The 25,973-nt window shown below is 42.4% G+C and overlaps 1 protein-coding gene across 1 annotated transcript in view; it reads left to right on the forward strand.

Moving 5' to 3' along the window:
• The first annotated feature begins 1,818 nt into the window (after positions 1-1,818).
• The window catches only part of MTRES1 (mitochondrial transcription rescue factor 1), a 37,974-nt gene continuing 13,819 nt past the window's right edge, over positions 1,819-25,973 (forward strand). Inside the window, exon 1 of the mRNA XM_087443955.1 lies at positions 1,819-1,834. The gene's annotated coding sequence lies outside the window, so the exon portion shown is untranslated. The remainder of the gene's footprint in view (positions 1,835-25,973) is intronic.

Raw genomic sequence — 25,973 nt, forward strand, 5'->3', positions numbered from 1 at the left:
CACTCACTTTTGGGCCACTACAGTTACACAGCTGCTTATTTTGTCTTCAAAGAAGGAATTAGTCATCAGTAGCCCTGGGTATAACTGGATAACTAAATCAAACTCAGACTTTTAGGAGGGACACTTATGTATGTTAAATTAACTATCTTAAGATAGTAAGCTTGCTGGGGCCGGCCCCGTGGCTTAGCGGTTAAGTGCTCGCGCTCCGCTACTGGCGGCCCGGGGTTCGGATCCCGGATGCGCACCGACGCACCGCTTCTCTGGCCATGCTGAGGCCGCGTCCCACATACAGCAACTAGAAGGATGTGCAACTATGACACACAACTATCTACTGGGGCTTTGGGGAAAAAAAAGGAGGAGGATTGGCTATAGATGTTAGCTCAGAGCCGGTCTTCCTCAGCAAAAAGAGGAGGATTAGCCTGGATGTTAGCTCAGGGCTGATCTTCCTCACAAAAAAAAAAGATAGTAAGCTTGCTTTAAACATTTTGTGAACTATGTGCCAGGGCACTGTGCTAAGGTCTAGCTATGTAAACCAAATCAAGGAGCTTATAACCAGGACAGCATGCTTCAAGACCAAAGAGTACCCTGGAAACTGCTGCCTCCATTTCCTTACAAATCAAGCCATACTCTTTTCTTAAGTCTTCAAAATCCTAGATATGTAAAATAAAGAAATCATTAAATCCAGTCCTCAAAGGACTAAATTGTATTTCCAAAGACATAAATAAAATTCTAGCAAAATGGTAACAGCACAAAAGTAAACTTTAAAATGTTAAGAATGATCATCAGAGAATCTAAGTCCCCTGCCTGCCATGTTACCGTATTTCAGGACCACGCTAAAACATGTCAGGACCTCAAATTAACAGAACGGCCAACTCTGGAATCCACTTCCATTCTAACAGTGCCTCAGAGAGCAGAACTTAACAGGAGAGTAAATTGTTCTTAAGTAACAAACATGCTTTGCAGACTTTGATTTTTTTAGACCAACGCTTCAAAAGCTAAAAACCCAATTACCGAAATAAGCATCAAATTCAATCCTAACAGAAACATCTAACATCACACTCAACTAGTCTGTAAAGAAGCACCTCTGCCTCTACACACAGCACAAACAGGCATTTCTACCTCAGCACGACTTGTCAATTACCACTGGCGATAGAAAGGTAGTAGCGATTTACAATTATCTCCCCGGTTCTCAAGTCCACTCCATTCCAAGTCTTAAGGATAAAACTTACGCTAATAGAGGAAGTCAAGGGACAAAGGTATAGGCCAAGTGATGTCAAGCCAGAGAAGCTTGCAGAAAGATCCGAGCAGTTCTCCATCCCTTCCCCCAGCACCTCCAGGACTGTCCTACGTAAACACTTTATATAAATACGGGTTTTGTGTCTCAAGCCTCCAGCCCCAATAGGCGGAGAGAAGTTACCTAGCCTCGGCGGCACATGGTTTGCACAAGTTTGGCTGGAACAGAAAGCAGAGCCTGGGTGGGAGGGGCAGGGTAGTTAGTGCAGCAGGAAGAGGAGGGAGAGGAGACTGGAGAGGGAGTTGGTGGGGGCTCTTGCCACTGCCCCCACTGCCACTCTCTCACTAACTCCCCCCACCCCCGGCGGGAGCCGCTCTCAGCCTCCTTGCACTAGTCGCTCCGCTCTCTCGGTCATATGACCTTAACGTAACCGGACAGGAACCAGCGGCGGCGGCGGAGGGAGAGCACGGCCACGGCTGCCCAGCGGTGGGGCCTCCAGTGCCCGGCTCTGGGAAGGCGGGGGCCACTGGAGCTCGCAAACGGTTCTGGCAGCCACGATGGCAACAAAGACGACTAACGACCCCCGTCCCGGGGCTCCAGGTGAAGGCAGGTGGAGGACCCGGACCACACGAGGACCCGGTTCTGGGAAGCGAGGGCAGGGGCGCCCCGCGGGGTCTCTGGCCACCTGACAAAACCATCCCCCGGAGGCAGGCGGCGGATCGAAGGAAAGGTAGAAGGGGGCGATTCGCGTTCCGTGCCCCGTCGCCGGTCCCTCCCTTCCCGACTCCACCGCGAAGCGCGTCCCGTGCGGCGGCCGGTGTGCGTCTCGCGCTAGAGCCCCGAGAGGCGGGCCTGTCACGTACATAACCCTCCGACGCCTCGCCGCCGCTGCTGCTTCTGCAACAAGGCCGAGAGCTGCGGAGGTGGGTTTGGAGGAGGCGGGGTAGTGGGTCTGACCGGAGCTGCCCGGCATCTCTGACACGTCTCCCAGCTGCTGAGGCTCCGCCTCCCGGCTCACGGGCGGGGGCGCGCACTCGAGCTTCCGGCCTCCTCGGGTCTCGCGTTTTCTCTGGATCTCGCGCTATCTCGTCCCCTCTCCCTGCGGGGCCACCCCACGCCCCCGGCTCTCGGGCCTTTGCGCGCGGCGTAGGCGTCGGCTTTATGTTAAACCCCGCGGGACTTGGGATGAGCGCGCGCGTGCACGTGAGACTAAGGGAAGCGGAGAGCGTGCGGCGCGGCCCAAGTGCGTCGCCCCTCCCTTCTTGCCCCTCAGGGATGGGGGCGGGACCGCCGAGCTCCCGAGGGTCTGGCCGGCTCCACCCCTCCCCACCCGCGGCCGGGCCCCCAGGGCGGAGCAGGACTTGGCGGGCGTAGGGGAGCTATCTTCTCGGCCGGGAAAATGTAGGCCTCCCTGGGCGCCGCCCGGGTCGGGTCGCCCGCTGACCTGTGGCATTGGCTTGGGATCAGCCTTTTTGGAGTTGGAGACTGGCCTGCCATCTGTTACCTGTCTGTTGGTGCTTCATCCCTAGACCCACTCCTCTTTTCTCGAAGTAACTGAAACTCTGGGCAAGTAGTATGCCAGGCTGTCACAGTAAAGGGAGAACTGCTGGTCGGCTGGAGACTTGACCATAAATTTCAAAATGCACCTGACAAAAGGGTATTTATCTCTTTTCCTGCTTCCTTATGATCTTCCGGTTGCAAAGCATGACCCTGAAAACCCAAAAGGGAACTGAATTTTTATTTTCCTGAAGGAAGAAAAAGGTAAACGTTCTAAGCATTACATCAAGAACATTTTTTAAACCTATTTGTGCTCAAGGAGGTTATAATTTTTATTAGCAAATTAAACTTGCAGAATTAAAATATTATTTTGGGGACCGGCCTGGTGGCGTAGGGGTTAAGTTCATGCGTTCTGTTCCCTCGGCCTGGGGTTCACGGGTTCGAAGCCTGGGCGCGGACATACTCACCTTTCGTCAAGCCATGCTGAGGCAGCGGCCCACATAGAGCAACTAGAAGGATGTACAACTATGAGATGCAACTATCTACTGGGGCTTTGGGGAGGGAAAAAAAAAGGAAAAAAGGATGAAGATTGGCGATAGATGTTAGCTCAGGGCCAGACTTCCTCAAAACAAAGAAAAAAAGGAAAAAAAAAGAAAAAGCAGTTTTTTCATCCTGGTAAGTGGTCTAAACAACTTGAAAGAATCAATCTTACTTGTGGGTAGTGCTTTTTCTGTTACTGATGTGTCTTGTGTGTTACAGTATTCATTTATGTTTCACTTAAATAAAATCAAGGACTTGAGAGGATCCTTGGTGCCCTTGAAATGGGTATTCTAAGTGGTTAGCATCTTAGAAGAGCTATTATCTTTAAAAAGTGAATCATCGGGGCTGGCCCGGTGGCGCAGGCAGTTAAGTGTGCGCGATCTGCTGCAGCAGCCCAGGTTCGCGGGTTCGGATCCCGGGCGTGCACCGATGCACCGCTTGGCAAGCCATGCTGTGGCGGCATCCCATATAAAGTGGAGGAAGATGGGCATGGATGTTAGCCCAGGGCCAGTCTTCCTCAGCAAAAAAAAAAAAAAAGAGGAAGATTGGCAGATGTTAGCACAGGGCTGATCTTCCTCACAAAAAATAAAAAAATAAAAAAAATAAAAAGTGAATCATCAATTCCCAAAAGCTGGTTTGGTCTCCTGTTCTTACACTCAAAGTGAAAAAGGAACTTGGGTTGTCGAAATAGAATGTGATTATATTTGTCCTATTTAGCTGCACTTCCAAAAAATGAGTACTTAAGGATCAGCCCACATGTGCTACGTGATGGAAGCTGAAAGCACTTGACATATAGGTGGTATCAGTGTGGGAAACAGTGGTGAAGGTAAAAGCCCACATCGTTTATGTTTGGCTTTGGAAAGTGATTTTTACTTATTTCAACATGATTCGTCTTACAGTCTTTGAATTTACTTAAGAAAAAAACCGCTTTCGGGGGCTGGCCCAGTGGCGTAGTGGTTAAGTTTGCATGCTCTGCTTTGGTGGCCCGGAGTTCTCAGGTTCGGATCCTGGGTGCAGACCTACACTCCGCTTGTTAAGCCATGCTGTGGCGGCATCCCACATACAAAGTGGAGGAAGACTAGCACAGATGTTAGCTCAGGGACAATCTTCCTCAAGCAAAAAGAGGAAGATTGGCAACAGATGTTAGCTCAGGGCTAATCTTCCTCACCAAAATAGTAAATGGATAAATAAAGGTCAAAAAAGATATTTTAAAAAAAAGAAAAAACCACTTTGTACACATATACATACATAAAGAACACAGTCTATGAAAACCCACTTTTAAGAATTGCCTCCCCTTTCCATCTCTACTTTTCTTCAGTTCCTCTCTGCTCACTATTCTGATTTAGAAAAGACAAATGATTTTTTTTTAAGTTCTATTTACAGTGTTAAGTGGTTGGGTCTTTATATAGGTCTTGAGTTTCATGTCAGATTGTCAGCCCTCTGTGACTAGGATTAATAAGAACTTTTAGGAATGATCTATAGAGCAAGGTAGTGTAGTGGAAAGAGCATGAAATTTACACTCAGAAGACCAGGGTTCAATTGACTCCTGTTTGTTTACAGTTTGGGAGAGAATCTTTTTTTAAGAGAATTTTTTTTTTAAGAGAATTATTATTATTGTTATTGTCATTATTTCTCCCCAAACCCCCAGTAGATAGTTGTGTATTCTAGTTATAAGTCCTTCTAGTTCTTCTGTGTGAACCGCCACCACAGCACGGCTACTGACAGACAAGTGGTGTGATTCTGCGTCCAGCAACCGAACCCGGGCCCTTGAAGCAGAGTGCACCAAACTTTAACTGCTAGGCCATCAGAGCTGGCTCTGTTTACAGTTTTAACCCCTCGGAACTATCATATAGTGATTTAAGGATGTGACTTCTGGAGTCAGACACAGCAGACTTCTCTGAAGACTCTCAGACATAAATCACAGTTAATACTTCGGAGCTCCAGACCAATAAAACTAACATGAACTCTACGTCTCTACTTGGGTGTCTCAAAAGTATCTCAATCCCAACATGTCTGAACGTAACTTTACGATCTTCCCCCAAAAATTGGAGTTTTGCCTGCGTTCCCTCTCCTGGTGTAGAGCCCCACAATCTAGCCAGTTACACAAGTGAGAAATCTAGGAGTCATCCTGGACACCTTGATCTCCCCCATCCTCCTCCATCCAATCCACCAACCAGTTCTGTTGATTTTTTATCTTGTAACTATCTTTCATATCCTGTCCATCTCCCTCCATCTTCATTGCCACCACCCAGTCTATCTCTCTTCTAGACCACTGGAAGATCTCCCCTCTCAACCACTTCTAACATGTCTCCCCTTGCCTGCCTCTTCACCACCACCACTTTCACCCCAATTTGGTTAGTTCTGCAGTCACACCCATCTGATCATGCAGATCAGATCAGAATGGTCTTTACATTGTAGACATCTGATCATGTCACTCGGCTTAAAATCCCTTTCAGTGGCTTCCCATTGCTTTTAAGATGTGGACCAGGGCCGGCCCCGTGGCTTGGTGGTTGGGTGTGCGCGCTCCGCTGCCGGCGGCCCGGGTTCGGATCCCGGGTGCGCGCCGACGCGCCGCTCCTCCGGCCATGCTGGGGCTGCGTCCCACATGCAGCAACTAGAAGGATGTGCAGCTATAACAAACAACTATCTACTGGGGCTTTGGGGAAAAAATAAATAAATAAATAAAATCTTTAAAAAAAAAAAAAAAAGATGTGGACCAAAGTCCTTAACAAGACCTGAGTCTCTAGCCTCATCTTGCCTCCTTCTTCTCGAGCTCTTTGCCATCAGCCACACTGACCTTCTCTCAGTTCCTCAGTTGCATCTTGCTCCCTAGAGCCTTTACAAATGCTGATCCCTCTGCCTGGAATACTCTGTCTTTGCCCAGTTAACTCTTCTCATTCTTCAAATATCTGCTTAACTGGCATTTCCTCACAAAAGCCTTCCCTGACCCCCAATCCCCAAATGAGACCCCAGTTTTATGACTTCATATTTCTTTATATTTTTCTTTGATAGCTCTCGAGTTGGCTGTTATAAATTTGTGCACTTATTTGATTACACCCTGGAACTCTGGTATTCTGCATACTGCTGCAACTACTGTGCCTGGCACCTTAGAAAGCCCTCACCAGATATTTGAACACTTCCCAGATCTGCTTCTTAAGAGCTAGCCCTACATGTGGGCAAGTTACGTAACTTTTCTAAGTCTAAATTTCTTCTTCTGGAAAGAGGATAACTGATCCTTGGCACATAACAAGTGGTCATGCATTATTATTATTTTTTTCTTTGGTGAGGAAGATTGTCCCTGAGCTAACATCTGTGCCAATCTTCCTCTATTTTGTATGTGAGACACCACCACAGCATGGCTTGATGAGCGGTGTGTAGGTCTATGCCCGGGATCCGAACCTGCAAACCCCAGGCTGCCAAAGTGGAGCATAAAAACTTAACCACTATGCCACCAGCCCGGCCCTGGTCATTCATTACTTTTTTTTTTTAATTTTTATTTATTTATTTTTTTTCCCCAAAGCCCCAGTAGATAGTTGTATGTCATAGCTGCACATCCTTCTAGTTGCTGTATGCGGGACACAGCCTCAGCATGGCCGCAGAAGCGGTGCGTCAATGCGCGCCCGGGATCCGAACCCAGGCCGCCAGCAGCGGAGCACGTGCACTTAACCACTACGCCACGGGGCCGGCCCTGGTCATTCATTATTAATGCTGTGGTTATTCGTTATTAACGAATAGTAAGAAAAGGATATACCATGGTATTGTTGAAAATTAAATGTTATGTGTGAAGAGTTATTATAAACTATAAATCACTACTCAGAACTTCATTATTATCATGAAGAAACACAAAGTGACATTTTAAAGTAGAAAAATTCTTCCAAAATATAGTGTGCAGTAAATTGATGAGAATTTTTTAAGTTGATCTAGGATAAATAGAAATTGAACTTTTACCCCAAATCACCCACCTAGTCAGAGGCCAAGCCATGACTGGAACTCAACACTCTTCTCCTCTCCATACATATAGTTATTAATTTATTTAACAAATATTGAACACCGGACAATATGCCAGCCACATAGGCTAAAGTAATGAATGATAAAGAAGACTCAGTGCAAGCTGTCTGGAAGCATCAGGCAGATAGATATGTGTAAACTGGCATGTTCACAGATGCTCTGGAGGCAAGAATAGCCTCCTAATCTCGAGGGTCAGGGAATTTTGCAGAGGACATGTAGAGCTTCGGGAGGTGGAGCGGGCAGTAAGTGGTGGGTCCTTCTGAAAGTGGCATGGTCAAAGGTCTGGCACAGAGGTTCTAAGGCCATGTTCAAACAGACCCCTTCTCCTGACGGTGTGAGTAGAAATCAGGTTGCTGAGCTGCCAGCAGTGGGAGTGAGGCATCTGAGCAGTGATTGTGGTAGACTGTTAGGAGCCCAAGAATGGCCTGGGCATTCAGGACTCTCTGGGCAAAGAAAACTGCCCTTCTTCAGCTATCTCAGTTCATCCAGAATTTCCAAAGTGAGTGAAATAACAGTCATTTTGTCTCCATTAGCATCAACACACTGAGGTGAAACTGGATTTTTGATAATTCTTGGACTTTAGAACAAATGGGACACTTGGTGATCACTTCATAAAGATCACCAAACAGACAATCTTGCGTTAAAAAACAATTAGGCACAACCTAATGTCATAAAGTAAAATTTTATGTTGTAATGCTTTTGCATTAGAAAAAAATTTATTTTTCCATATATTGAGTATAGTGCCAATTGTCCTTCCTTTTGAAAGATATTCTGATATTATGTCCTTTCTACCTATTTATGTTTAAAAGTCCCCCCTCCCTACCAGGTATGTGACTATTTTTTATCCTTTCTTGCAAAATAAAGGGGGAGCCACACTCTCTTGGACCCCCAGTTTTGAGGTTGGTTGGTTAGTTTTTAGCAGGTCTGTGAAATCCAAAAGTCTGGAGACTATTAGTGTAAGTTAGAACTAGAGCATGTAGTGCAGAGTAAGCAGGGACTAGGTCATGCAGGACTGGGTAAGCCAGGCTGAGGAATTTGAGTTTCATCCTAAAGGCAGCAGGGAATCAAAGGAGGATTCTAAGTAGAATCATAACAACAGATGTGCGCTTTGGAAAGATCACCATGGATGGATTGGAGAGGCTAGGGCTAGAACCACGAGATGCTGGGGAGGTGGAGCTAAGGCGTGGCACTGGGATAAAGAGTTCAAATTGATGAAATGTGGGTGACTGATGTGGGGAGTGAGAGAAGTGGAGACCTGAAAGGGGAATTGAGATTCCTGGCTTGGTCAAGGGGTAGATGATGGTGCCATGCTGGGGATACAGAAGGAACAGGTTTGTGTCTATGGCTTTTCTTGTCCTTCTGGGGAAATGAGGGTGAGGGGAAGGGGAGGATTTGAGTTGTTTTGTCTAGATAGAATTTAGGGTTCCTGTGGGACAGCCAAGTGGAAGTGGATCAGATCACCAAAGAGAGTCTGCAGAATGAGAAGTGGGCTGTGGACCAAAGGCAAAAGAGCACCAACAAAAGAGGAATCCCTGGTGGAGATTAAAATAGAATAGCCAGTGGCCAGCCCTGTGGCCTAGTGGTTAAGTTTGGCGTGCTCTGCTTCTGCCGCCTAAGTTCACGGGTTCGGATCCCAGGCAGAGACCTACACTACTCATCAGCCATGCTGTGGCAGCAACCCACAGACAAAATAGAGGAAAATCGGCACAGATGTTAGCTCAGGGCAAATATTCCTCAAGCAAGAAAAATTAAATAAATAAATAGAATAGCCAGAGCTGAGGCAAAAACTAGAATAGCAGTGGCCTGGAAGCTAGGACAGAATATTTATGGAGCAGGGGGAGGGGGATTAAATGCCTCAGAGACATCAAGTAAGCTGCTAGTCCATAGGCTGGGGAACAGAGGTCCTTGGTGACCTCGGTGAGCCATTTCAGTGCAGGGGCGCAGGAGTGATGTGGTTGGTGAGCAAGTGATGGAGGTGGGAAGAGCAGACATTCTTTTCCACAAAAGGGGAGTGGCCTTGCAGAGCCGGTGCATTCTTGTGCAAGTAAAGCCTCATGGAAATGATTATGAAGGGGGCCGGGATGAGGAAAGAAGATTTAGAAAAGTGCCATAAGGTCAACTGAGCAGGGGTGGGGTGGGAGCTGTGGGTGATACACTTCTGAATCCAGGTCTGGTCACCTCCCTCCTGCACCTTCCTCTCGTTCCATTTTCTCAGGCTCATTCACATATAAGAATCTAGGGGATTTGTTTTTGTTTTTCTCCCTGAGAAAGGTTTTCTGGTCCCTAAAATAAGATTTTTAAAAGTTGATCTGTGCAGGTTTTTTCTCCCATATGAATTTTGAACATATGACGCGTTCTCTTTGTTTTTCCTTTCATTTGTTTTTTTCACTTCTCTGAGACTCCTGTACTTGCATTCTTCCCTCTATATTTGAAAGACTACTTCAGTTTATTTCCTATTCTAGATGTTCCTAAATTGAGATCCTAAAATAACTAGTAGACCCCCTTAAAAAAGAAACATTTCACAGTTTTACCATGGCTTCATTCTTATGGTCTGAATAAAATACTTATGTTAGTCTGCTTATGGAACGAGAGGCAGCCATACATTTTGCTGTATCAAAGGAGATGATATATATCCATTAATGTAAAAACCAAAACCCTCATAATCCTCCTATGAAATGTTGATAAATTTGATGACATTAAAACAAAATTATTTATGTCAAAAATCTCTTTAAAACAAAATCAAAAGAGAATGCAAAAACATTAGCAACATATGTGACAAGGGGCCCATTTTCCGTTTTGGTTTTTTTTTTTTTTTTGGTGAAGAAGATTAGCCCTGAGCTAACATCTGTTGCCAATCCTCTTCTTTTTGCTGAGGAAGATTGGCTCTAACATCTGTGCCCATCTTCCTCTATTTTGTATGTGGGACGCCGCTGCAGCGTGGCTTGATGAGCGGTGCATCAGTCCGTGCCTGGGATCAGAACCTCCGAACCCCAGGTCGCTGAAGTGCAGCACACACACTTAACCATTACACCACTGGGCTGGCCCCCCATTTCCCTTATATACAAAAGGTTTTACAGATGGATAAGAAAAAGACAACTCAATAAAAAAATGGGCGAAGCACATGAAGAGATGTAAGAGGAAATATAAATGATCAATAAACATAAAAAATATACTTCGTCTCATCATTAAATCCATAGATGGTAAAAAAAAGTGATATTCGTAAAGATCCTTTAAAAAATGATAATACCCACTGTTGGCCAGAGTGTGGGGAAACAGGTGGGGGTGGATGGACAACTCTCACATTTTGTGTGTCCATAATATTTGTGTATATACTTAAGTATATATACTTAAAAGTAGCAATAAAAATAATATTTCTTATTAATTTTAAACAAACACACTTGCACATAGTACATTCTGACAAATCAAATGAAGCCCAGTTTAAATCCCACTTCTTGCACTTACGGATTCTGTAATCTTGGGCAAGCTACGTGTTTCCTCATTTATAAAATGTGATAGCAATACCTCAAATAGCTCAAATAAGTGTGAAATTAAATGAATAACATATAAAAATGAATAGTTAGCAATAAACGCTCCATAAATAATAGCCATTCTCGTCATTATCATCAAGGGATAAATAGTAATGTGTGACTGTACCTGAAGCTACTGTCTATGAAAGTAACACCCAAAGCTGCCTAAACATGTAGGTAACCAAGATCAGAGTCAGAGTACGTGATAAAGCAGCTCATCACAGTCTGCTCTGAGAGGTTGTTATACTTTTTTGTAGAGAAAGGCAGGGTAGTAAGACGGAAAATGAAGGATTCTGACACTTTTCAGAGAACAGCCTTGAAGACAAGCTTCTAAAGTTATATCCTGGTGGAGTTCAGGTTAGAGTGATCTTTCCTTGTAATCCTGGTTGCTTTGCAACCTGGAAGCGTCTCTGGCTTTCATCGTGAACCCCATGCCTTTTCTCTGTCTCCACTTCCTAATCTTAGTGCTCTCACCTTCTCTGACATACACAGAAAACATTGGGGAACTGAGTTCCTGAGCCATACCATCGATGTTTACACTTAAATGAGACTACAGTCCAGGTCTCTTGACCCAAATGACCACAAACTTGGATGACTATCCTCCTCTCATACTTGGATATGGCTCTTGGTAGAAAACTTGAAACTCAATATCCTGGATTCTTGCTTTGTGACCTGAGCATTCTCTTAAAGTCTTATTCCATTTTGTTCGTTTATCTTAAGCTGCACTTGTTAATTTCAGAACCTGCCAGATCATCCCTAGAGCAGGAAGGAGAGTGGGGAATTCAACACCAGCTGAGTAAGAATTGCTATGAGTCTCTGTTTTTGGTTTTATTTTAAAGCTTATTGGTAATGCATTCTCCACAGTAGCTCCCCTAATTCTGAAGTTAAACATCGTAGTTATCCATTTTTTAAAATCTGGTTAATTTATTAATGTATGGTGGACTTTTTTTTTCAATTAAACTTTTTATTTTGAGATAACTGTAGATTCACATGCAGTTGCAAGAAATCACAGAGAGATCTCATATACCCTTTACCCAGTTTCCTCTAATGGAAACATGTTGCAAAACTGTAGTACAAGATCACAACGAGGATACTGGAATTGATACAACTGAGCTGCAGAACATTTCTATCGCCACAGAGATCCCTCATGTTGCCCTCCTATAGCCAAACCCACTTCCCTCCTGCTCCCCTCGCCCCTCCTCTACTAATCTGTTCTCCATTTCTGTGATTTTCAAGAATGAAGATGTGACTGAATTGCTGCAACCTCACGATAAAACTTTAACAGACAAGGAGTTGCTTCTTACGGATGAGCGAAGAAAGTGGTTTCTTTTTGTGTGTGTGTGTGTAAGGAGATCAGCCCTGTGCTAACATCTGCCAATCCTCCTCTTTTTTTTTTGCTGAGGAAGACTGGCCCTGGGCTAACATCCATGCCCATCTTCCTCCACTTTATATGGGACGCCACCACAGCATGGCTTGCCAAGCAGTGCGTTGGTGCGCACCCGGGATCCAGACCGGTGAACCTGGGGCCGCCAGCAGCGGAGCGCGCACACTTAACCACTTGCGCCACCGGGTCGGCCCCAGAAATTGGTTTCTTGATATGGAATCTACTCCTGGTGAAGTTGCTGTGGAAATTATTGAAATGACAACAAAGGATTTAGAATATTACATAAACTTAGTTGATAAGGCAGCAGCAGGGTTTGAGAGGATTGACTCAATTTCTGAAAGAAGTTCTACTGTGGGTAAAATGCTATCAAACAGCATCGCATGCTGTAAAGAAATCATTGGTGAAAGGAAGAGTCAACAACGAGGCAAACTTCATTGCTGTCTTAATTTAAGCAATTGCCACAGCCACCCCAGCCTCCAGCAACCACCACCCTGATCAGTCAACAGCCGTCGACATCAAGGCGAGACCCTCCAACAGCAAAAAGATTACAAAAAGATCACAACTTGCTGAAAGCTCAGGTGATGGTTAGCATTTTTTAACAAAAAAGTATTTTTTAATTAAGGTATGTCCATTGTTTTTTTAGACATAATGCTATTGCACACTTAATAGACTACAGTATAGTGTAAACATAACTTTTATATACAATGGGAAACCAAAAAATTTGTGTGACTCACTTTATCACAGTATTCCTTTTTTGCAGTGGTCTGGAACTGAATCTGCAATATCTCTAAGATATGCCTGTAATGCTGTCTTATGATAGGATGTTGTGGACAGTAATAGATGGACCAGAGACATCCTTTGTAAAGTCATATGCAGAAACGTCGTATATCACAAAGAAAAGAGAAAAACTCGGCAGGAGAAAGGAAGCAGATAAATTGAAGTGGACATTTTAACTGTTGTTGAAAGGACCATATCAGTGAGCCCATAATAGATAGGAGAGTGAGATTTTGTCAGACGTAATAGCCAGGGAAATGAGAAGAGAAATCAGTCACCCCTAGAGAGTTAGAAACCCACTAGGGAAGAGAGGGTAGGAAGAAGCAACTTGTTAAGAGAAGAGAGGAGCAAACATGCCAGGAAAAGGACAGGAATCAAGATTTTTTGAGCACCAACCACGTGCCAGGCCCATAACATAAGTACATAAGCTAAGTATATAACATAACTTGATAACTTCAAGGGCCTGACACAGCAGAGTTTTTAATAGAATTTAATATATTAGAGCTGTATGAGGGAGACTACTTAAAATAACTCCCTAATGCCTATAGGGCAAAGTTCAAATTCGTTAGTAAGGCACCTGTGCCCACCTGGCCCTAATTAACCACCCTGGTCTCCCCTGCCACACTCCCCCCCAGGATATTGCACTTCTTACAGTCCCCAGCGCAGTAGCCATTTCATGCCTCCATGCCTTTGCACATGCTGTTCATGTGGCTGGGGGTGCCTTAGTCCACAGGCAAATGCCTACCCATCCTTCAAGCATCAATTCAAATGTCACCTTCTGGGGCCAGCCTGGTGGCATAGTGGTTAAATGTGCGCGCTCTGCTGCGGCGACCCGGGGTTCGGATCCTGGGCGTGCACTGATGCACCGCTTGTCAAGCCAGGTTGTGGCGGCATCCCATATAAAGTGGAGGAAGATGGGCATGGATGTTAGCCCAGGGCCAGTCTTCCTCAGCAAAAAAAAAGAGGAGGATTGGCAGATGTTAGCTCAGAGCTGATCTTCCTCACACACACACACAAAAAAACAAATGTCACCTTCTCTGTGAAGTCTTATCAAATTCTGCCAGGCCTGGCAAGTTTATTTCCACTTTCTACTTCCATAAAACCCTCCATATCATTATACATATTAAAACATGTCATGTTGGGCCAGCCGGTGGTGTAGTGGTTAAGTTCACATGCTCCACTTCCGTGGCCCGGGGTTTGTGGGTTCCAGTCCCAGGCACGGACATACACACCACTCATCAAGCCATGCTGTGGCAGCGTCCCACATACAAAATAGAGGAAGATGGGCACAGATGTTAGCTTAGGGAGAATCTTCCTCAAGCAAAAAGAGGAAGTTTGGCAACAGATGTTAGCTCAGGGCCAATCTTCCTCACAGAAAAAAAAAAAAAAACCCAAGCATATCATGTTGCATTACAATAATCTGTTCTTTTGTCTGTCTCCTCCAGACAGTAGCTTCTTGTGGGCAGTGCAGCATCCCAGCACCAACACTATGCCTGGAACATAGTAGGGATGTGACAAATGCACTTTGACTGAAAGGAGCATTGAATGAACAAATGTACGCAGGCACTGTTTACTGAGCAATGACATGTACACAACAGATGTGTAAGCATCTGGCTGGAATACCTCAGTGTGTTTTAGTTCAGTCTGCTGGATGAGATCTGGGTTCGGTTCTCTTTGCCACAGTGAGCCCTCTGGAGGGACAGCTGAAGGGAGCACCCCTCTACTCCTTCCCAAAGTGGAGGGAGACAAATGCTTATGTGTCCATGTGGCTTCTAGGGGTTTCCTTCAGAGAATTATAGATGATAGGTTCATTCCAACTCATGAGTCAGAGGACCACGCTTAAAACACCTGAGATCCTAGAGGAAATCACATGTAAAACTTAAAGAAGAATGGGAGAAGCTCTCACTAGTGCAAAACCATGCATCCTTAGGCCTTTTCGCTTCCTCAGCTTGGAGCAGTCTGGGGTAGCCTCCTGTGTCAGGTATAAATCACTCAGCTTCTTTCCCTTAGGTTTTTTGTGCCCAGAAAGAGTGAGGCTTGTAAAGCCTGCTGGGCTTATAACTAGGTCTACTAAGCCTGATTTTCTAATTCTCACCAGCAAAAAAAAGCACTTTGCAATCCCTAGTCTCCAAGGAGAGAAAATGCTAAATCCTCTTCCCAGGTTCTCTGAGACAACTGGGCTCATGTGTGCATAACAACTTGGAAACTTATCCAGTGCCTTTTTCCTAAAAGGGAAGGAGAAAGACGGGGGAAGAGGGTAGGGGGTGGGTTAGGTGGCTAAGAGCACACCTGTACACAGAGGGACACTTTCTCCTCAGAGTATCACAGCCCCCTGGCAGGACACTCATTTTGTCACCATAACTTGTCAAAGGCCATTCTGCTAAATAGCATTATCATTCTTGTCAAGGAGAAAGAAAATTTACAAATATGTAAGGGCTTTTGACAAAGGTTTGCCTTGGTTATTTACGAGAAAAGTTTATCTTTTCACAGAAAGGCCATAGATAAGGATGACTGAATTGTCCAGTTCATTGAAGGGTGTTAGATAGATACCCTGCCTGTCAGCAAAGATCCAGAGCTCATCTTTTCTTTTCTTTTTCTTTTCCTTTTTTTTTTTTTTGTTGTTTTAGCTAACATTTATATATTACTGACTATGTGCCATGCACTGTTCAAAGTACTTCACATATATTAACACATCTAATCCTCATCATCCGTTAAGACAGATATACTATATTTTTTTTAAGATTTTATATATTTGTTTTTCCCCCAAAGCCCCAGTAGATAGTTGTATGTCATAGCTGCACATCCTTCTAGTTGCTGTATGTGGGACGCGGCCTCAGCATGGCTGGAGAAGCGGTGCGTCGGTGCGCGCCCGGGATCCGAACCCGGGCCGCCAGCAGCGGAGCGCGCACACTTAACCGCTAAGCCACCAGGCCGGCCCAAGACAGATATACTATTATCTCCATTTTACAGTAAAGGAAACTGAGGCACAGAGGTTAAATGATGTGGCCAAAGTCACACAGCTAATAAGTAGTAGAACAAAGATTTGAACCCAAGTTATCTGGCTTCAGAATCCATGCCCATGACCATTCTACAGAATTTTGGTGTTTTCTGCTCATCCATTTACTCATTTGCCTTAAGAAAGATTACTGACAGGAATGGAACACTTGAGTGGACAGGCCAGCACTTCATTTCCCAGGAGGAAAGTGAAGCTGGGAAACAGCCTCAAGATATCAGTTGCTAGGTGAAAATGGAATTAAGGTAAAGTGAACTGGAAGATCTCAACGGCCCGGACAACCAGACTGATGGCTCCAGCTCCTCTCACGAACTGGACAGGAAGATTTGTGTTGACCAGCCAGCCAGTACTGAAGACATGGCCAACCTTTTAACCTGGCTCTAACCTGAATTTCTAATAGGCATTATCCTGCCCCTGGTACGTGCAGAGCACTATGCTAGATACTAGATGGTAGGAAAACAGCAACAAAACATGGTTGGGAGTTGGGACCTGACAGTCTGGGAGGGGACAGAGAGGTAAACAGCCAGCTAGAATACCATAGTTTATCTTAGATCCGAGACAATTTAGTCTGCTGGATGAGATTTATGAGGTGACTTCCTTCTTCAACAATATCTTTGATGGAGTCATGAGAAATAGCTCTTGGACCGGCCCCATGGCTTAGCGGTTAAGTGCGCACGCTCGGCTGCTGGCGGCCGGGGTTGGGATCCTGGGCGCGCACCGATGCACCGCTTCTCCCGCCATGCTGAGGCCGTGTCCCACATACAGCAACTAGAAGGATGTGCAACTATGACATACAACTATCTACTGGGGCTTTGGGGGAAAAAAAAAAGGAGGAGGATTGGCAATAGATGTTAGCTCAGAGCCGGTCTTCCTCAGCAAAAAGAGGAGGATTAGCATGGATGTTAGCTCAGGGCTGATCTTCCTCACAAAAAAAAAAAAAAAAAAAAGAAGAAGGCCTGTTCCAGGAAGGAGCTAATACCATAAGATAACTATAGTACAATATAAACTAGGTGTGATAGACGGAGAGGAACCTAACAAGGGCTTTTTAATCAACGTCCTCTCCATCGCTTGTTGTCTTTGCAAGGCATGGTCAACGTTTGTTTATCAAACATTTGCTTTTCCATCTCCATGTAAATTACCTTCGTCCCCTTTGAAGTCCCAAACCACTAACGCCCAACATCCTCCCTTGTCTTTAGCGGAAGATGGTATTTAAGCTGGTGGCTTCAGCCATTTTGGTGAGTTACTCAGTTTTCCTGGGTTTCTCCCGTGTATACATGTTATTAAACTTGGTTTGATTTTCTCCTGCTATTCTGTCTCATGTCAATTTAATTCTTAGACCAGCCAGAAGGACCTAGAAGGTAGAGGAATAGTTCTTCCTCTCCTATACTACCATCACCTGTCTCGCTGAATCTCGTTTTCTGACCTTGTTCTCAAATTATCAGAGTATACCCCACTCACTGCAAAGCTCTGGGTCCTGATTTTCAAAGTTAAAAAAGAGATTCAAGTATTATATAAATGGAGGATAGGGATAGCATTTACTCATTATGGAAAAAATCAGATCTGTAATTTCTAAGGATGTGTGTTTTATTGCAATACACATACAAAGGGAACGCAAAGAAAGACCAGATGCTGGGGGCCGGCCCCGTGGCGTAGCGGTTAAGTGCACACGTTCTGCTGCTGGCGGCCAGGGTTCAGATCCGGGTGCGCACCGAGGCACCACTTGTCAGGCCATGCTGTGGTAGCATCCCATATAAAGTGGAGGAAGATGGGCACGGATGTTAGCGCAGGGCCAGTCTTCCTCAACAAAAAGAAGAGGATTGGCATGGATGTTAGCTCAGTGCTGATCTTCCTCACAAAAAAAAAAAAAAAGACCCAGATGCTGGAAGCAAACGGTACCAGAGGACGAGAGTATTGTAACTCAACGACAAAGCTGTTCTGGGAGACAGATGGCGTGAATGACATTATAAGTTGCACTCTGGAACATCTGAGTTTGAGATTCTTCAAACAGCAATAGTCTTAGTTCTTCGTATGACAATTAAAACCACCTGACAGTGGATAAGTGAATTTAGCTTGGTTCTTTGTGATATTGATTCTTTCTGCACTCCCTCCCACTCCTTATATCAGTTATTTTTTCCCAGCTGTTTAAAAGAAAACAAAGCCCATCTAATAGTGTGCCAAGCATTTGAAACACCACCGATTTTCCCCTTTAGAGTCAAAGCAAAGCAAAAGCTTATTTCCTGATCAGAATTTAATGGCTTATCAAAAGTTCAACATTAAGTTAGTTAGTAGCATTGAATTTTAAGATTTAACAACATATAATACAACTACTTATGGTGGCTCTTTAATTTTCTACAATTTTTTTCCCTTAGCAGAAAAGGGAGTTTTCATGACCACACCATAAGATTTGCTTCTATTCATTTGCTTCTAATTACACATGGTTGAGCCATCTGAAATTGCTATCTTTGTAGATTAAAAATGGTCAAATATCAGCAATCTCATATAGTCCAACCTAGTATAAATATACATATGATATATCTGCCATTTGCAACAACATCGATGAACCTGGAAGACATTATACTAAGTGAAGTAAGCCAGGCACAGAAGGAAAAAAAAACTGCATGATCTCATTTATATGTGGAATCTAAAAAAGTCAAATACATCGAAGCAGAGATTATAACAGTGGTTACCGGGGTTGGGGAGGAGGAGGAAATGAGATGTTGATTAAAGGACACAAAGTTGCAGTTATGTAGGATGAATGAGTCTAGAGATTTAATGCACAGCCTGATGACTATAGTTAATAATAGTTATTTAATTATTGAATACTGGGAATTTACTGACAGAGTAGATTTCAGGTGCTCTCATCACACACACAAAATACTATCCATGTGAGGACATGATATGTTAATTAGCTTGTTGTAGTAATCATTTCACTGTGTATATGTATATCAATTCATCATGTTGTACTCCTTAAATACATACAATTTTTATTTAAAAATAAAGTTTTAAAAATACACACTCTACTTCATTCTTCCTGGTCATTGTAACAATAACAACAAAAAATTCTCTAAAGGTTCCTAGTTACTATACAATATGCATCCACATATAGATCTTAGAAATGTGGGATAGCACTGAATGAATGGTGGCAAGGGGAGTGTTCATGGAAAATGAGAATAAATTATAAATTCAGAGTTTGAACATAATTACACAAAACATGAAAAACAGCCCTTAAGAATATTCTAGACCACATGGTTCAAAGAACTGAGGATACTTCTGGCCAAGTATCCTTTTTATTTTCCTAGTAAGCTATAATTTTTGGTTTGTCCTTCAGGCAACAAATAAAAAACACATTTATTTTAAAAAACTGCCATTTCCTCCAGTATAATCCTTGGTACCTAACTATATATTTTGCGGCTGAGACTATTTTTGTTCATTGTTCCATCTTTTGGGTCACTGGCTTCCTTGCTCATTATTGGCATTGTCTTATCATCCCTATTGACTGTAAGATCCTTATAACAGGGAGCATTATTAGGTTGGGACAACTTTGAGGAAATGAGTCATAACTAAAACATGCAGTAGATTCACTTGACCTTATGGGTAGAAGGAAGGAAGCGAGCAGTATCTGCTGCAGGTTTTTCACATCCTAAGGTGATTACCATAGTGACCCATACTTATTAAGTGCTCAACAAATTTAGTTTACTTGCCATAAACCAATCTAGACCAGTATTCCCAACTGTGGTCCAAAGAATATTATTGAAAATACTTGTGGAATGCAGTTAAAGCAGTCCTTTGAGGGAAATATATATCCTTAAATGCTTGTATTAGAAAATGGGAGAAGCTAAAAGTTGTAGATCTAAGCATTTAGCTAAACATACTAGAAAAAAATGCAACAAAACAAAACCAAAGAAAATAAAAGGAAGGAAGTGATAAAGGAAAAAGAAATTAATTAACTAGAAAATAAAGATAAAATCAAAAGGATTTTTTAAAAGCCAAAAGTTGGTTATTTAAAAACACTATTAAAATTGATAACCTCTGGCAAGAGAGATTAAGAAGAATAAAAAATAAAGAAAAGAGATATAAATAAATATATTAGAAATTTAAAAGATACGAAAATATTATAAACAATTTTATGTCATTTAATTGGGAAACACACAATGAAATAACTCATGAAAAATTTAACTTTAAACTAATTCAAGAAGAAACACAAAGCCTGGATAGTCCTACATTATTTAAAAAAAATTATTGAATCAGTAGATTAAAATCTTCACAGTCATGCACAAACACACACACACGCCAAGTCATATGCAGATATAGCTTTCCAGACTTTAAAGAAGCAAGGTTATTCCAATCTTATACAAATTCTTCCAGAGTACAAAAAAAGAGGCAGCATTCCCTTACCCATTCAATGAGCCTGATAAAATTGAGATTCTTTTTTTTTTTTTTAAGTTTTTTTTTGTTTTTTATTTATTTATTTTTCCCCCCAAAGCCCCAGTAGATAGTTGTATGTTATAGCTGCACATCCTTCTAGTTGCTGTATGTGGGACGCGGCCTCAGCACGGCCAGAGAAGCGGTGCGTCGGTGCGCACCCGGGATCCGAACCCGGGCCGCCAGCAGCGGAGCGTGCGCACTTAACCGCTAAGCCACGGGGCCGGCCCTAAAATTGAGATTCTAAAGCTTTTCAAGGACAGTACAAGAAAGGAAAGATAAGAGGCTAATCTAGCCCATAAATATAGATACAAAAAAACAAAACAAAATATTAGCAAACAAAATTCATAAGAATGTCAGTATGAACCAAAAAACAACCCAACTATGTTGTCTGCAAGAAACCCACTGTAAATATAAACTTCATAAGGGAATTTTAAAAGATGACCAAGTTGGGTTTATACAAGAATGGTTTACTATTAGAAAATCTAGGGTCGGCCCCGTGGCTTAGCGGCTAAGTGCGCACGCTCTGCTACTGGCGGCCCGGGTTCGGATCCTGGGCGCGCACCAACGCACCGCTACTCTGGCCATGCTGAGGCCGCATCCCACATACAGCAACTTGAAGGATGTGCAACTATGACATACAACTATCTACTGGGGCTTTGGGGGGAAAAAAAAGGAGGAGGATTGGCAATAGATGTTAGCTCAGAGCCAGTATTCCTCAGCAAAAAGAGGAGGATTAGCACAGATGTTAGCTCAGGGCTGATCTTCCTCACACACACACACACAAAAAATCTCTACACACACTTTATCACATTAATATATTAAAGGAGAAAAACCATATGATCTCAGTACATGCAGAAAAGGTATTTGAAAAGTTCAAAAATTCATTCATGATTAAAATCTATACAGTATTCTATAGTAAAATAGATAAAGAAGAGTGCTTATTAACCTGAAAAAAAGTATATGCCAGAAACCTTCATCAAATATCACTTTTAGTGGTAAAAAAAAATTAGAAGCATTCCTTTTAGAATCGGGAAAAATTATGCTCCTACTGCTTTTGTTCAACATTGTACCAGAACACCTAAAACAGAGTGAGACAAGAAAAAGATTTAAGTACAGGGGCTGGCCCCATGGCATAGCAGTTAATTGCACACGCTCCACTGCTGGCGGCCCGAGTTCGGATCCCGGGCACGCACCAATGCACCTCTTGCCAGGCCATGCTGTGGCAGTGTCCCATATAAAGTGGAGGAAGATGGGCACAGATGTTAGCCCAGGGCCGGTTTTCCTCAGCAAAAAGAGGAGGATTGGCACGGATGTTAGCTCAGGGTTGATCTTCCTCACAAAAAAAAAAAAAAAAAGATTTAAGTACAAAGATTAGAAAGGAAGAAACAAAACTATTATTATACACAAATAATATGACTGTCCACATAGAAAGTCCCAAAGACTATACAGAAAAACAAAAACCACCAGCATATAATAAGTAAGAGCATAGTAAGGTGGCTGAATAGGAGTTCAATATACCAAACTCAGTTGCATTGCTATGCACCAGCAAGAAGTGGTTAGAAAATATAACTTTGTAATGATAGACAAGGCTGATGTATAGTAATAGAGGTCAGAACAGCGGTTATCTTTGGGGGGTGTTCACTGGGAGGGAGAAGGATAGATCCTTCTGATGTGTTGGAAATGCTCTATATGCTGCTCTGTATGGTGATTCCAGGGATAATACGTTTGTACAAAGTCACTGAGCTTATATTTAAGATTTGTGTACTTTACTATATGTTATACATCAATTAAAAAGTTTTCAAAATGTAACTAAATTATACAATTTGAAATGGCAACAAAAATATATGGTACCTGGGAATAAATCTAATAAAAGTTGTACACAACCTTTATATTTAAAATTATAAATTATTGAAAAACATTAAAGAAGCTCTAACCAAAAGGATAGATACGCCGGGGCTGGCTGGGTGGCATAGTGGTTAAGTTCATGCACTCTACTTCAGCAGCCTGGGGTTCATCGGTTCAGATCCCTGGTGCAGACCTATGCACTACTTATCAAGCCATGCTGTGGTGGTGTCCCACATATAAAGTAGAGGTAGATGGGCACAGATGTTAGCCCAGGGCCAATCTTCCTCAGCAAAAAGAGGAGGATTGGCAACAGATGTTAGTTCGGACTAATCTTCCTCACACACAAAAAAAGGAGAGATATGCCATGTTCATTTTATTGGAAAACTCAATATTGTAAAGATATTGCTTCTTGTTAAACTAATTCAAATTGAAGAAGTCAAATAAGGTAGTGATGTAGTAGAGAGGGGAATTGTTCTATCAAATGTCAAAACTTATCACAAAGCTGTTATATTAAAATTATGTAATATTGGGATAGGAACCAATGGAATATAACAGATAACTCAGCAACACATACACAAATATATGAATACTTGACATATGACAGAGGTGTCATTCAGATCACTGATGAAAAAATAGATATTCAACAAAATAAGCTGAGATAACTAGTGATCCTTATGAAAAAAAGATGAAGTTGAACCTTTACCTCACACTATACATAAAAAACAGTTCCAAGTGGAATAAAAACTTAAATATGAAAGATTAAATGCAAGAACTGTTGAAAGAAATTACAAAAGGACAACTTATGACTTCAAGGTTGGGAAGGATTTCTTAACAAAAACCAAAACGTGTTAACCATCAATGATAAAATTGTCAGATTTGACTATGAAGGGGATCAGAGTATGCCACTTTGGCATTACGATTATTTTGAGCTGAAGGCAAGTGAGAAACAGCAGATGCAGGAAAAGCTCTCTACTCTCTCCCTTTCTGCCTAAAGGCCAGGTATAAATTTCCCCTTGTGAAGGTGTTCCCCTCCCCTCTCCTGTACCAGGAAGAGGAGAACCATCAGAGACACTCATCACCCCAGAGACTGCACAAGATTGAGTCTGCAGAACAAATCTTACTAGAATAACACTTATCTTCCATTAGTTTCCCCTGTATATTTCCTTCCCATGATTTACCACCCCTAGAAGCCCAAACTCCTTTTCCTTTGTCTTGTCACTTCTCTGGCCCTTTGTTAAGATGGTATATAAGCCCCAAATTCTAACTACTCCTCTGAGTTACTCACCATTGAGTTCTCCCACATGTATGTATGTTGCATGCATAAATAAACTCTGAGGTTTTTCCTCCTGTTAATCTGTCTGTCATCAGTTTAATTTGCAGGGTCCCAGACATTGAACCTAAGAAGGTAGAGCAAAAAGCTTTTCTTCCTCCCCTACAACTACATTAAAAATAAGAAGTTCTGTTCATCCAAAGACACCATAAAGAAAGTAAAAAGACAGCCACAATCTGGGAGAAGATATTTGCAACATCGTAATCAACATAGAATTGTAACACAGAATATGTAATGACTTCCTACAAATTTATAAGAACAACTCCCTGTTTTAGTTTCCTAAGGCTACTGTAATGCATTACCACAAACTGGCTTGCTTAAAACCACAGAATTGTATTCTCTCACAGTTCAGGAGGCCAAATGTGTGAAATCAAGGTGTCAGCAGAATTGGTTCCTTCTAGGGGCTCTGAGAGAGAATCTGTTCCATGCCTGTCTCCTAGCTCCTGGGGATTCCAGCAATCCTTGGTATTCCCTAGATTGCAGCTGTGTCACTCCACTCTCTGCCTCCATCATTACAGGCCTTCTTCCCTATGTGTATCTTCTGTGTCTCTGCATCCAAATCTCCCTCTCCTTTTTCTTATAAGGACACCAATTATTGGATTCAGGCCCACCCTAATCCAGTATGGTCTCATCTTGGTTACATCTGCCAAGACCTTATTTCCAAAGAAGGTCCCATTCACAGGGGCTGGGGGTTATGATGTGAACATATCTTTTGGAGGGGTACAACTCAGCCCACTTATATATATAGCCCAATAGAGAACAATAAAAATAGAAAAAAGGGGGAGGGGGCAAAACAGACGAAGAGGAAACAAAAATTGCTAATAAACAAAGAAAAATATGCTCAACATCATGAGTAATCAGAGAAGTGCAAATTAAAAGTCACTGTGATACCATTCTCCACACACTAGATTGGTAAAAATAAAGAAGTGTGACAATGTAAGCTGTACTTGTTGGCAAGGACTGAACCAATGGAAAGCCTCATACACTGCTTGGTCAGATAATATTTAGTATAATCATTTTGGAAAACAATTTTGCTTATCTTAGAAAAGTGGACATATGTATACTCAAAATTCCAGTCATTCCACTCCTAAACTGATACTGTCTGAGAAATTCTGGCACATGTATATCAAGATATATTTAAAAGACTATTCATTAGTGCATTTTCCATTATAGCAAAAACAGATAAAATAAAACAAACTAAAAAGAAGTCATAGTCCATCGACAGAAGAATAAAAAATAGGGGCAGGCCCTGTGGTGTAGTGGTTAAGTATGCACTCTCTGCTTTGGCGTCCCAGAATTCGCTGGTTTGGATCCCGGGCGTGGACCTACGCACCACTCATCAAGCCATGCTGTGGCAGCAGCCCACGTACAAAATAGAGGAAGATTGGCAATAGATGTTAGCTCAGGGCCAATCTTCCTCACTAAAAAAACAAATAAATAAGTAATAAATAAATTATGGTATACTCACACTATGGAATATTATAAGCAGTAAAAGAAATGGATGAACAACTGCCAGCTACAAATAGATGAATCTTAAAAACCTAATGTTGAGTGAATGCACAAGTCATAAACATAGTATGTTAATGACATGGAGTCATCATAAGTGTGACATACAATATGATACCATTTATGTAAATTTCAAGAACAAAACTCATCAATATATTGTTTAGGGAAACAGAAATATGTGATTAAAAAACAATGATAACAACAACTATTTTTTGAGAAAGCAAGGGCATCATAAACCCAAATCAGGAGCATGGTCGCTAGGGTCACCACCCACTGCACAACTCCAGGGGTGCCATTTTCACTGCAGTTCATGTGAATGATGCTGCGGATGAGTATGCAGTTTTCCTAGAGTTACAATGCCGTATATGGTGGTACTGGTGTTTACCATCAGGGGCAAAGGCAGGTGAATGGAAAAGACGACTACATAGAAAGGTGGGCAAAGGGTATAGACTGGCAAATTAAAGAGAAAAAATCTGAATAGCCAACGAATATATAAAAACATATTCAATCTCACTACCAGTCAGGGAAAGTTTACAAATTAAAACAAGGTACCATTTTCCATCCATAAGATTGACAATATTTAAAAATCTGATAACATAAACTATTAAGGGGAATGGGAAAAAATACAACTTTCATGAGCTTGTGCAAATATAAATTAGTATAATTAAGCCATTTTTGGCAAGATTGAAGAAAAACATACTTACTCTAGGACCCAGAGATTCCTATTTTAAGTAAGCACACTGGAGAAACTTTCACAGAGTGATATCTCTGTAAGTGCCACCACTGCAGTGTTTGAAAGAACCTAATTGTTCTTTAGTAAAGAAACCAATAAACTGGAAATACTTTACATATGAATTGTATAAAGGAGCCAAAATGCATGTATAAACACG

This window comes from Ceratotherium simum, chromosome 19 (assembly GCF_057802395.1).
Source record: "Ceratotherium simum simum isolate JZ-2026a chromosome 19, ASM5780239v1, whole genome shotgun sequence".
NCBI classification, from domain to species: domain Eukaryota; kingdom Metazoa; phylum Chordata; class Mammalia; order Perissodactyla; family Rhinocerotidae; genus Ceratotherium; species Ceratotherium simum.